The following is a 14,437-nucleotide window of genomic DNA, read 5'->3' on the forward strand; positions in this document are numbered from 1 at the left end:
TTGCTTATCTGAGGAAGCCTTTTTTTTTTTTTTTAAACTGGGGAAATCGTAATTACTCCTTCATTTTTGAAAGACAGTTTTTAAGGATATGGTATTCTTGGTTGACATTTTTTTTTCTTTCAGTACATTGAATATATCATCCCACCCTCTCTGGCCTTCAAGGTTTCTGCTGGGGCACCTGGTGATAATCTTACAGAAGCCTCCTTATACATGATCAGCCACTTTCCTCTTGCTGCTTTTAAGATTCTCTCTTTGTCTGTAACTTTTGACAGCTTGATTATAATGCATCTTGATGTGAATTTCTTTGAGTTTTTCATAGCTAGAGTTCATTGAGCTTCTTAAATTTGTATGTCTGTTATTCTTCTCAAACTTGAAAAGTTTTGGGACATTATTTCTTCAAATAAGCTATCTGCCCATTTCTCTCTCTTCTCTTTCTGAGACTACCATCATGCATATATTAATTCAGTTGATTGTATCCCATAAGTCCTTAGGCTTTCTTCAGTTTTCTTTATTCTATTTTCTTTTTGCTCTTCTAGCTTGAAAATTTCCAATGTGCATAAACTAGTTTTGTAAATAAGATTCGTTGGAGTACAGTTATACTCCTTTATGTATCATAAACCTTTTTGTATCTTTTACACTACATTGGTAGAGTTGAGTAGTTGCAACTGTGTATTGGCCCACAACAGTAAGTATGGTTAGCAAATCTTGGAAATATTTACTATCTGACTCTTTATAGAAAAAGTTTGTCAATCCATGCCTAGAGCAGCATATCATATCTATGAAACAACAGAATATTTTTTGTAGAGAGTAAACACCCAAAGGATTCTGTTTCTTTAGTCCTCAAAGCAAAGCCCTATAGGAAGAATTGCTGAAAGCATAGTAGATAAGAAGAAAGAGAATCCTGAAGGCTCCTACTGAACTCTGATCATCCAACAGGGCCCAGACAATTGCTGACTCAAGGGTTATAGCTCTCCTGGTCAATAAGCCTGCTTTACTCCACATCCACCCCCTTTGGGAAACCATCAGGCAATCATAGATGAGTCAAGGCACTCCATTTAAATCAGTTAGAGAACCACAGTCAAGAAAATCCTTGATTACTTCTCACTTTCATGACAAAAGTCCTTCAAAGAAATCAAGCTAGTTAAAACATTGCCATATTAAAAAATTCTCTTAAGATTTAAAGGGATTACATTGACTTCCAAATGCTGTATGGGTCATATTGGACACTTCCTTTTTCTTGTACTCATTTTCCATCCCATTTTCTCTTTTTCTCAACATGCTATTTCCTCCTTAATTATCTCCACAGCTGCCTTTCTCCAACCAAAGTCAATTCCTACATTTCAGTTTTCCCACATGTTGCATTATTTTATTTCCCCCCACTCACCTTTGCATCTCCAGACACAATTATAAAAATTGTTGAAATAGAAAATGAAATACACAGGTTCTATTCTGGGCCTCGTCAGTATCTTGCTTGGTATCCTAGGGGCATCTTTTTATTCCATGGGTGTTAGATTAACCTATGACTGAGTAGATTGATCCAGGATCTCTAAGACACATCAAAAGTATGTGGGTAAGATAAAATGTAAACTACTTATTTCTCAGCAAGGAAAGTAACAAGGAACAGGTGTTTTAGATGCGATGAGTGCAACATTTCACAGCAATACACCAGATGTATATGGGCAGATTATCTGCAGAGCTGCCAAAAAGATGCACAAAGACATCTCCATCAAGGACTACAAACCGTGAGCTAATCTCTTTTAGCCATGTTGTCAGACATGCATCTAGGGCCAAGAAAACTGGGTCTGATTTAACATAAACCATTATCCCTGTTTTCTAGGAAAATATAATCTGTAGACCAGAAAGTAAATAATTTTATATGATACAACTATTTTATGCATGTAAAATATACACCATATTAATAATATATAGAAAATATTACAATTATATAATGTAATACACAGTATTACATGCATTTTACTTCAATTACTTTTAATTAGTTTGCTATTTAATTTTAAGCATGCAGAAGAAGGTATGAATTGAACACATCAGTCTCCCTTTCCTGACACTCTATCCATTCTGGTTGAAATGCACCTGTCCTGAACTCCCAATTCATAGAAGCAGCTAAGTTTTCCTCTGAACAGGTATGTCCACTGCTAGTACCAAAACTTGGAAATTGACCCAAGAGTGGCCCATCCATGGTTCACCCAGCAACTCACGAGGTAGCGAGATTAAGGGTAATTAATTACTAGTCAATTACTTGGCTTCCTCTGGAATTTTGAGTGAAAATTACTGCCATTCACAAAGAAAAGGGAAACAGAGAAGATGAGCAATAGAGGAGTAGAATTGTTATCACAGTGATGCTATGGGCCATGAAGGGAGTTAAAAAAATTAGAGTGTCACTCCTCTCCGTACAATCCATCAAAGGTTTCCCATTTAAATTAAACTCACACACTGTTCTCCTGCCAAAAGCCTCCAAACATCTGACATTTGCCTATCTCTCACATCTCATCTCTGTCCACTCTCATGGTCCTCCCTATGTTCTGATCATACTGAATTTTTTATTTTGTTTTTGGTGTTGTTTTTGTTCCTGTCTCAGACTGTTGTGTTTCCTATCTAGGATGAACTCCTGTCCACGGTTGACTCCTTCTGCTTATTATTCAGAACTCAGCATAAATAGTACTTGTCCCCTTACCATCCAATCTACAATAAGATCCTTCTAGTCATTCTCTATCTATCTAGGATGAACTCCTGTCCACGGTTGACTCCTTCTGCTTATTATTCAGAACTCAGCATAAATAGTACTTGTCCCCTTACCATCCAATCTACAATAAGATCCTTCTAGTCATTCTCTATCTATCTAGGATGAACTCCTGTCCACAGTTGACTCCTTCTGCTTATTATTCAGAACTCAGCATAAATAGTACTTGTCCCCTTACCATCCAATCTACAATAAGATCTTTCTAGTCATTCTCTACCCCACTGGCCTGTTTCATTCCTTCCTTGTTATTAGGTTATTTCCTGTTTCATTATCTACCTCCTCCCACCAGAACATAATTCCATGAGAGAAGAGGAAGCTTTGACTGTCTTATTTATTGTTGCATCTTTATTGACTACAACAGTGAATGGCATAAGTATTTATTAATGATTAATAGAATTAATAGAGTAAGATGCCACATATGTGTTGGGTTTCTGACTTCAGTTTCAGGCCACATGTGTTCTTATAATCATATCCATTTTCTTTCAAGTGACTTGTACTTCTGGTCCTTAGCACCAAAGAACATTATGCACATGGGCTTGTAGGTAACTTTGAGTAGCAGGCCATCTACCACCTCACCCTGCTGGAGTCCTCTCCCACACGAGGCAAGTTCCATAGCTTGTGTTCACCAGATTCCTGTTTTGTTTTCAGTTCATTCCATATCTAGCAGTCCTCCCTGTCCATTTCCACACTAGACCCAGCTTCCTGAAGTCCAGCCAGGGCACAACTCTCAACTGGCCAGTTAACTGGGAGAGGAATTCAGATAAATTTTGCTTTATCCCATTAAAAACACTTATCAGATTCAATCGTATCAAAAGTAACAGCATGCTCGTGTGATACGGAAATTCTGTAGTGAAACAACACTGTGTTCACTAAGTTTCAAGGATCCATTCTCCTTGTTCACTACTGGGACAATAGAAGACTTTTGTGTCTCCATGGTTAACTGGAGATGATTAAGACAATACAGGGCTGGAGCAGAGTGTTGGCAACTGAAATAGAAAGGAAAAGACAGAAGTGAGGATGTTGGGAATGAAAATGTGACAAGGACCCAGTTGTCATCTGAATCTCAGGGACAGGGGCAGAGATATTTCTTTTTTTTTTTTAATCTAATTTAATTTAATGTCTTATTTATTTTATTATGTTATGTTAGTCACCATACAGTACATCATTAGTTTTTGATGTAGACAGGGGCGCAGAGATTTCAACGATAATGCAGTATTACCAGCTTGAATTACTGAATGCTTTATAACCACTGGCAAATGGACAAGTGAAGAGGAGGTAAAGCATGAAAAGTGTTAACAGAGCCTATCATTTGAAAAGTGAAACAAATAGCCAGATACACACTGAGTTGTACATTTTGATTAAATGTGGGAATGGTCAGAGATGAATAATGGGTTCGATAATTTTGCCTGTTGGCTTTTGGGACCCTCTCTGACTTCTGTGAACTTACCTGACACTGAGACTACAGCCTTTATTATTTTTAAAGGTTTTATTTATTTATTTATTTATTTATTTATTTATTTATTTATTGGAGATGGGGAGAGCAAGAGTGCAAAAGGGGAGGAGCAGAGGGAGAGGAAGAGAAAGAATCTCAAGCATACTCCTTGCTGAGTGTGGAGCCCAACACGGGGCTCCATCTCACAACCCTGAGATCATGACCTGAGCTGAAATCAAGAGCTGGAGGCTTAACCAACTGAGCCATCCAAGCACCCCTTGCATCTTTTATTTTGACCAATAATCATTGGGCTTGGTGATCAGGAAAAAAGAAAAAACAACAGGAAATAAAATGGAAGAGAAATGCTCAATGAGTTTCAAAAATCCAAGCAAGTGTGATGCCATGGAAACCAAAATATGTAAGAACTTCAAGAAGGAGAGAGCAGAAAACAGCTCCACTGTTTAAGATTTTGAGATGCTGAAGATTTCAAAAAGTAGAAATGATAAAAAGGTAGATTATCAGAGAGTCAATAATTAAAATTGCTATTATTACACAAAAGCTGACTGCATCTTTTTTTTTTCACTCTAGGGTGATGGCATAATTCGTATTTGGGAGAAAGCTCTGTATTTAAAGAATTACTTCGATAATCTTTCTGTGTATATGTGTGGATGGAAAGCCCCTCGCCACCTTTAGAAGAAGGTTTGAAAAATAAAGAATGAAATCGCTCTGTATAGAAGGTGAAAAAATATTATAGAAAGAGAGGACCAAGGGCACAGGAATAAAAGAGGTAATAGGCATGTGAGAATGAGCCAGGAAGCCAGGAAAGAAGAGCTGTAGTACCAAGGTAATGGTCCTGAGAAAGCTCACCTCCTATTATCAGAAATGACTATTGAGGGGACCTGGGTGGCTCAGTCAGTTGAGCATCAGACTCTTGATTTCAGCTCAGGTCATGATCTCAAGAATCGTGAGATCAAGCCCCATGGTGAGCTCTGCACTCAACACAGAGTCTACTTGAGACTCTCTCCCTGCTCGTGCACACACACACACACACACACACACACACACTCTCTCTCTCTCTCAAATAAACAAATCTTTAAAAAAGAAAGAAATGACTATTGAGACTATAATATCTAATATTAAATTTAAATTGACATCCACAAGGGGCGCCTGGGTGGCACAGCGGTTAAGCGTCTGCCTTCGGCTCAGGGCGTGATCCCGGCGTTGTGGGATCGAGTCCCACATCAGGCTCCTCCGCTATGAGCCTGCTTCTTCCTCCCCCACTCCCCCTGCTTGTGTTCCTTCTCTCACTGGCTGTCTCTATCTCTGTCGAATAAATAAATAAAAAAATCTTAAAAATAAATAAATAAATAAATAAATAAATAAATAAATAAATAAAAAATAAATTGACATCCACAAGGTAATGTATTATAATTGCCCACCATCACTGCCAACCTGAGAAAAAGTCTGCCATACACCAGACTGTTCCCACAAATTATTCACAAGGGAATGAAGAAATCAGGGTGGTGTTCACCATGGGGGAGATTGGGCCAGAAAGAGAAAAGGAATCTCCCGATACGGCAAGCAATGTTGAGCAAAGGAAATCGGTAAATAGGCCCATCGAGATTTCTATCCCCCTGAAACCTCTAGGAACATCAAGGGTATTTTCCTCCTGGTATGGGGTGGCGTCTCCGGGCGCCATGTTTGGATGCTGAAAGGAAGGGTGACCTTAAGAATCTAGAGAAGCAGATGACTATTGAGCTACAAGAGTTTCACGCTTCGGGTTTTGCTTTTGTAACCAATATTGGCAGCGGGTACCTGTACTGACCCAAAAGCAAGCACTCCTGGTTTCTTTGGCGTCACTGAAGGGATTCCATGGAGTTCCTCTCTGCCTGAAATGATCTTGCGACGCTTCCTGAATGTCATAAGCTACAGATTAATTTGGGGGCTATCGATCATTCCACATTTAATATAAAAATGACTGCCCTTCCTTTTATAATCTGTCTGAGATTATCTGAAAATTTTGAAGAGAGGAAGGAGGGGAAAGAGAAGAGAAGCCTGGAGGTATAAGCCCTGCCCGAGGCAGGGAGATGGTTTTGGGGTCCATCAAGTGGCACTAATGATGGGTGCTGGGAGTAGTGGGATAGAGCAAAGGAAGCAAAAATGGTGGTGCCCCAAATAATTCCACTTATTCAGAATCTCTCCTTAGAGCCAGATTTGCCTCACATTTTCTATTTCCTCATCTTTTTATTTTTTATTATTTATTTATTTATTTATTTATTTTGGTGCCATTTCTGCCACTCTATCCTTTCTTCTTCCAAGGTCATCTTCAATTATTTATTTTAGCCACCCCTCCCCCCCCTTTTTTCCCTTTCTCCGCATGTGAAAACAAGCAGAAAATGACTTACATTTAAGCCACAGGAAGAGGAGGTGAGACGAAGTGAGTCACCAGCCACTCAGCACCGCGCTGCCTCAATCCTAGAAACTGACTCCATTTTCCCCGGATTTCGACTCATGTCTCTGTTCGGTTCACAGACAATCCGTCCGTGGACAGCCAACTCCTCAGTAACTACTGAAGAGGAGGGGTTTTGAGACTCATCCAAGGAGAAGGGCACCTTGTCTTCTTGGGTTAATTTCTCACCTCAGCTGTTTGTGTGTTCTGAATAAGGCCTGTAGGATGAGAAAGGCAATCACTTAGTCTCTCCCAAAGCTGCTCTTTCCGCTACAGCACCAAATCGGAGGCCTTGTCTTGAGTTCTGATGATTATTAACATCTCTCCAATCTTCTATGTTGGTCTGAATCCTCTCTGTGGAGAAAAAGAGGCAAAAAAATTATAAGCAGTGACAAAGCTACTGCTTAGAACAGGTGTGAGCAAATCACAACCTGCAGCCCAAATCTGCCCTGTTGTCTGTTTTTATAAAGTTTAATTGGAACACTTTGATCTTATTTGCTTACAAACTGTGTATGGCTGATTTCACACCACGACAGCAGAACCGAGTCATTGCAAAAGAGATCATATGGCCTTTAAAATCAAAACTATTTACTATCTAGCCCTTTCTAGAAAAAACTTCCCAGCTCATGACTGTAGCATTACCTCTTCCAGTTATAGGACTCCTTCAATGCATATAGTTCTTTCCCATCAATCATGCTTAACTAGTTTACCATTGCAAGACCATGCATATAGCATGGGAACGAGCCGAAGCATGGATTAAAAATAAATATTTGAAGTATCCTTAAACTTGCATGTGCCACAGTCAGCACAATGATCCTCTAACTCCCTTGGACCATTTTGACCAGAGCACAGGGCTTCCAAAAATGTACACACCTTTAGTGGGGGATGTTCTAGACATTACACAAGCTCTTCGAAAGCTTTGCACTATTATTTAGCCAGCGTGAAGCAACATACTCTGATCGTGAGCGAGGATTATGATTTATGAAATAGTGCAGCAAAGTAAAACATAGAAGTCATGTCTGTACCACGAGAGGTATTTAAAACACAACCATCATCGGCCCCCAGATTTCAAAACCTTCTAAACCACTTTAGCTTAGTATGCATTTCAAGTGCATTTGCAACTGAAGACCAATGATCGCAAGTACTTTAAAAAGCATACAAGTTTTAAAAAAAGCATATAAGTTAGGGGTGCTGGGTGGCTCAGTCGGTTACACGTCTGCCCTTGGCTCAGGTCACCATCTTAGGGTGCTGGGATTGAGTCCCATGTTGGGTTCCCTGTTCAGCGGGGAGTCTGCTTCTCCCTCTCCCCCTGCCCATGCTCTCTCTCTCTATCTCTCTCTCGCTATCTCTCTCTCTCACTCTCTCCAATAAATAAACAAAATCTTAAAAAAAAAAATCTAAGTTAGAAAAAAATTCAAACTCTTTTTAAAAGTTTTTAGCTGAAGTATAGTTGACATATACTGGTTTCAGGTGTGAGGCATAGAGATTCAACAATTCCATACGTTATAAAATGCTCACCGCGATAAACGTAGTTGCCATCTGTTACCATACAAAATTAGCATAATATTATTGACTATTCCCTATGCTACGCTTTTTCATCTCTGGGACTTATTTATTTTACAACTTATTTATTTATAAACACTTAAAATTATTATTAATACAGCATTTTAATATCTGTAATTATACTTGGGAGTGTCAGACTTTCTTATTCATTTAATATTTTCTACAAGCAGTTCCCTTGACTACAATCTCTGAAACCTTCCCACAAAGGAGAAAAGAGTTATATTCTTAAAAATAGCATTCTTCTTTTACAGAAAATATCAATGTTGTGAGCTCTCTATTTTACAAAACAGAAACACGGTTGGAATAATTTGAGGATGAAATAAATAAAATTTGGAAGATATTTCCAAATTCCACTGGGCAGAATTCTCTGAGGTTTTAAGGCCTTTTCATCTAAAATTTTAATACTAAGACTTTACTCAAGATAGGCACTGCTGTGTCTGGCTTAATTCCTTTTTTTTTTTTTTTCCCTAACTGTTTCTAAAGGCTCTTGCAGACCAACACTAATGTGTGTAAGCCCATTGTTTGTAATTTCTGTACTCGTTATATGATGTAACAAACACATTGTCAGGCTGAAACACCCAGAACTGCTTAGAATTCTAAGATACTGATTTAAAAATAATTTACAAACATGATTCTAAGTTTAGAGAACATTCAATCTTTAACTCGATGTGTCTCACAGATCTAAATTTAGCAAACTATAAAACAGCAGTTCTCACCGGTTCCAAACATGATCTAGTCCAGAGTTGGCCATCTTTCCAAGGTGATATGCCAAATCTTAATGTGTTCACTCTTTGCTTTAGGAGAGCCTTGTTATTATGGTTGAAGGGGGATTTTCTGTGTTTAAGAACCTTCTTTCAACTAGTGCAAAGCAGCAATGGCCTGCCCCCTAATTGTGGATGTGGCAGAAGCAGTTTGGTGATGATTTGCAAAGTCCTTCTATATATGTTATGTCATTCATCCTTGAGAGGAGGGTATTGTTACTCCCTGTTTTCCATGGATGTGGAATGGGGGTTCAAGAGGCTAGGACACAAGTCACACAGCTAGGATATGGAGCTAGGGTTCAAAGCCATGTCTTTTAACTCCAAGATCCAGTGTTGCAAAGAGGAGAGAGGAAGTGGAGTTTGGACAGATATCAGGAGTCAAAGCAGACCACACAGGCGAGCAGTGCTTGTGTCCAGTGGAGTCTGGGTATTCTAACAGTCGGACCTGCTGCAAAGTCAGGTTGCAAAGTAGATTCACAGCAAGGAAGAAAGACCAACATCATAACAATATAAATACCAGGGAATGTAGTGAAACAAAAGACTCAGTAGATAGTGGGGAATCAAGAAATCCTTGGAAGTTGAAGAGCAAAAACAAAGTTGATGAACAAAAGTCTTGGAAGAGAGTCAGCACTCAGAAAGTTACAAGACTCCCAGCACGCACGTGCTCACAGGAGGAGGCCATGTGATTGCCCACCATCTCTGCAAGCTAGGAAGAGGCACCAAGGATTCTCCGTTATAGGTTTCAGAGAGAGTCTGATTCTGAGGACCCCTAGGTTCCACACTTCCAGGCTCTAGAACTGTGAGACAATAAATTTCTGTTTGTGTTAAACAAACAAACAAACAACAAACAAAACAAAAACAGAATTGGGAGAATAAGGGAAAGCAGCAGAAAAACGGATTCTCCTACTTATTTGTCAAGACTTCCATTTTATTTTATAATCATTTTTTTATTTTATTTTTTATTTTATTTCATTTTGTTTCATCTTATTTTATTTTATTTTAGGCACTCTGCTAGGTACTGAGAATGCATTAACATCACCCTATCTTGGCTCTTTACAATTTCATAATATTGTAGGAAAGATAGATAAGCAAGTAATCACCTTGCAACGTTATGAGTCACAGAGGGAAAGGCATATATAGAGTTCTATGGAAGCACAGAGAAGAAACGACACAAGGACACAATGACAAGGGATAATCCTAATGACTGCTTCATACCCAGAAGCTTTCACATTGTTCTGTGAACGAGGAGGTGGTGGCTGGACTGAAGTTTGTAGAGTGGAGTGGTTGGGAACTCTTGGCTGCTTTGTGGATGAAGGACGCCTATAGGACAATAGCCACACTGAGATTTAACAGCAACCAATGACTAACCAGCTGAGACAGAATGAGTTCAGATCACACAGAGGCGAGTCTGAGAAATTATGTTGCCAGGAGGGAGGAATGGAGGAGGTCTGATCCATGATACAAGAAAGGCCCAAAGAGGCACTCCATAATTTTGCATGAGATCAATTCTGGTGCGAATTAACTAGGGTGATCATATAATGCATTGATTACACGTGGTACTGAGAGTCCAGTGAAGGTCTGTCAGTAATTATCCATGGCAACTGGGACGAATGGTAATCTTATATCTCATCTGTGGGAATGTGACCACACCTCCTTTCTGAGCCTCCACTTAAATGGGACATTAATCTCTACCTCAGAGTTGAGAGCTTTTAATTAAAGCACAAGAAAGCAAGCTATGTGAAATTCCTGATCTGCTATAGACAACACATAAAAAAATCTAGGGTCTGTCCCAATTCCAACTTGGGTCTTACATCATCAATACACATTCGTTAACTGAAAGCAGAGAACACAAGAGCAATCAGGACCTTTAGAAGTTTGGGAGAGAACTTGAGGACTCTGCTGCATAAGACCATTCTTCGTATGTTTCTGCCTGCCTAGGAGGCTAAACATACCATCAGTTTCTGCAACAGTCACAGAACACTGCAGGCTCTGCCTTGGAAACGGAGGTCATCCTCAGGGAGGTATCTCAGAGGCAAAGCCAGGCAACAGCAGACACCCTGGGGAATAGCTTTATGTTCCAATGAAGCTCCAAGCAATTTGTAAGTTCTTAGGTCTGAACTTCACAGGCGATCCCTTTTTCTGTGTCACCTTGTCCTTCATCTGTGCTGAGTTTATATAAAGGCTCTCTTCGACATAGGAGAGCAACTGCTCCAAACAGGCAGATCTTATGTTTCCTTCTCTCTTGTTTTATCAGAGCTGCCCACTAAATGCTGCAAAATTAGAGCAATAGGCAGGCAGGCAGTTCAGCAAAGACAGGGAAACATTATCTTCTCTTTTATAGGTGATGACTAGGTACTTGGCAGGTCTTCTACAGAGAAGCAGAAAATGCATACCTATTTATTGATTGATTTGATGTAGGATTTGCATAGCTCATTTTATAACAGGGCTCAAGGCTGAAGGCCCAATGTTGGGGAGAATACAACCATCAGTGATTGTCTCAATCTATGGTGGTCCTAAAAACCTATACTTGCAACCCAGATGCATCTACAGGGATTTATACAGGGCTTTTCTCATGGTGTATACATTACTATTACAGGTGACGCTACTGAGTATCTCTGGACCTGGACCTTGAATCTCTTTACCACCCAGTGTCTCTGCTTTGCTTCTGCCTAATGGAGACAATATTTTTTTTCTATGCTCTAGAACAGGTGGCATAAAGAGAACATGCTTTAAAACAAATAAAACAAATTTACATGAGTAAAATATAGTAATGAAGGAGAAAAGAAACAATTTTCAAGTCTTATTTCTTCAATTAAATAGCTAGATGGCCCTGGACAAGTTTTTCTGAGCCTTGTATTTCTCATTTATAAAATAATGGTATCTATAAAATAAAGGTAAAGTTCCAATGTCCTAGGACTCCATCAACTGAAAGCCAAGCCCTCAGCTAAGTAGAGTGTGGGATAGTGGTATGTATTGCTTATACCCTGCAGATGTTTTTAAAAAGAAAAGAAAAAGAACATAGACCTTCATTCCTGAGATGACCAGTAAGCCTTCAGGGAGCAGACTGTCCTCTCTTACAGAACAAAATGCTTTTCCCTTTTTGTGAGGTTCAGAAAGATGCCACGTGCCTCTCTTGGGTGAGCATTTATTTTCCAGAATTAGAAATGATTTCGACAAAATGAAACATTCATCACAAGTGATAAAACACAAATGTATTTGTCACAGCCTTAATAATATATGGCTATACTGAAAGCAGCTCTATTAACCCTGTGGTGACTGGAAGCCATGCTGAACGGCCGGGGCAAGTTCTCAAAGCCACAAGCAAACACGTTCACATTATCCTCCAGAGGCTGATTTAGTGCAAAAATGAGAATAACAGCAAGGAAAAGAAACAAAGGCAAGCACACATCACTAGGTAAATGTTTTAAAAACCTCAAGGAAAAAAAATGTGAAAAATATGCCATACACGGTTTGAAGAAATAGAAAATTTGCCTTTTGATATAATAAATATGCTTTTAAGTTCTGATAAGGTAGAGCACTGTTTGTTTGTTTGTTAGGTTCCTCTGTCCACAGTAGTAAGAAGATTACAAAATTTTTTAGTTTGATCTTGTGTTTCTGAAAACGTCCCAAGTTTGTTGAACAGAAAAATGCCTTGCTGTTGCTGCTAAGGAAATGGGGTTTTTGTCCTGGCACCAGCCTGGGGTGTTTGCAAATAGATGGGACAGAGCTGAAAGCCCCACACTCGCTGCTTATAGTCAGAATGCATTTGGACGCTGCAGGAAGGGGGGCAGAGGCCAGAGCTCAGGAAGGAAGGGGCTCTCTGTCTCCAACATTTGCTGGACCCACCTATTCCCTCATCAGTTCCAGGGATGAACCCTCCAGGTGGTCAAGGGCAAGCAGGAGATGGGACGGTGAGAGGAGGGGGCATTCTTGGGGGACAGAATCCTTGACTGCAGGGTCCAATGGCTCTGGGCCAACCACCAGGAAGCTGGGTATACCTATGTCCTGTGATCCTTTATATTCACAGTGATAACTGACCCCAGCATGGGCTGCTGCCTTGGGTTCCACCTGTGCAGGCTGCAAGGCCTCATGGTCCCAAGCCCGAGCCTTGGACCTGAGGGTAAATCAGAAGTCATTACAGGTCTTCAAAGCAGCATGTTTGAATGCCCCAAATCACATATTCTTTAAGTCATTCCAGATAGGTCGATACCTGTCCTTTGCTAAAACAACTATCATTTCAATAATGCTGGCAATGAGAGAAACAGGCATCCAGAGAAACATGTCATATAAAACCCGGCACCTGTGATAGACTGACTCGGGTGGAAAGGACTTTCCTATACCTAATTCTAATCCATCACCTTAGCTGAAGTCCATTTCTGTCCCCAGAGAAAACATAATTGCCAGTCCTTCTTACCTTATGTCAGGGTTTTCCACAGACACAAAGAGAGTTATTAGTTATATCTTCAATTCCTTCATTGGCTTCTACAGTTAAATAGAAACATAGATAGATAGATGATAGATAGATAGATAGATAGATAGATAGATAGATAGATAGATACATAGATAGATGATAGATAGATGATAGATAGATAGATAGATAGATAGATGATAGATAGATAGATAGATAGATAGATAGATAGATAGATAGATGATAGATAGATGATAGATAGATAGATAGATAGATAGATAGATAGATAGATAGATAGATAATCTCACATTTCTCTGCACCGGGGATGGAGGGCAAGGGCATTACAGTTTCTAGAAATACTTTCTGTATTCCCAACAGAACATTCTTAGAAACTTCAAACTGCAGGTAAGAAAGCAAATACATATTCCAATAAAACAGAATCATGCAACCAAACTGGTGAGATCATTTTAAGAAGGAAAATTCTGGCTTAGGTTCAACTGTCTCCTTGGGTATTCTGTGACGTTCACGGTAGGTTCTTCGTGCATGGCTACCCTCCAGCCTCTGGGACCATCCATCTATAGATCTCTTTCCTTTCCTACTATTGCTATTTGGCCACCAGTCAAAAGGCAAGTGCTTTTCCTCTGATAAATAAATGAAAAGAAGGAAAAAGAAGAAGCTGAGAGCTATTCCCTCTTCTCTTCTTTCCAAAATTTCCACCATTGCTGTGATCCCTAAGTTGCATACGTGACATCAGCCCCTCAAAAGGAAGGATAGCTTGGTGGAATAACCAGGGAAACAACTTCAACATGCCTGCAGCACCCCAATCCACACACAAATCCATGGCTCTCTCCAATCTGTCTGTTGCAGAGATGACACAGGACAAATATTTTTTAAAAATTAGAGAAGCTGTCCCAAACCTGGCTGCCAAGAAGTGAACCACACCTTTGTAGTTAAAAGGAAGCAAACAAACAAACAAAACTAGCCTTCCCTACAAGGCTGCAAAGTGAAGATTTCCAGCCAAGGAAATTCTAAAGGGTCTATCTACCAGGAAGCTGACATTTTCCTA

The 14,437-nt window shown here is 39.7% G+C and overlaps 1 long non-coding RNA gene across 1 annotated transcript in view; it reads right to left on the minus strand.

The window, feature by feature from the left end:
- The window catches only part of LOC123001713 (uncharacterized), a 340,673-nt gene that overhangs the window by 63,669 nt on the left and 262,567 nt on the right, over positions 1-14,437 (minus strand). Inside the window, exon 3 of the long non-coding RNA XR_006410904.3 lies at positions 6,596-6,993. This is a non-coding gene — a long non-coding RNA (uncharacterized LOC123001713). The remainder of the gene's footprint in view (positions 1-6,595; positions 6,994-14,437) is intronic.

Source organism: Ursus arctos, unplaced genomic scaffold (assembly GCF_023065955.2).
Source record: "Ursus arctos isolate Adak ecotype North America unplaced genomic scaffold, UrsArc2.0 scaffold_31, whole genome shotgun sequence".
NCBI lineage: Eukaryota > Metazoa > Chordata > Mammalia > Carnivora > Ursidae > Ursus > Ursus arctos.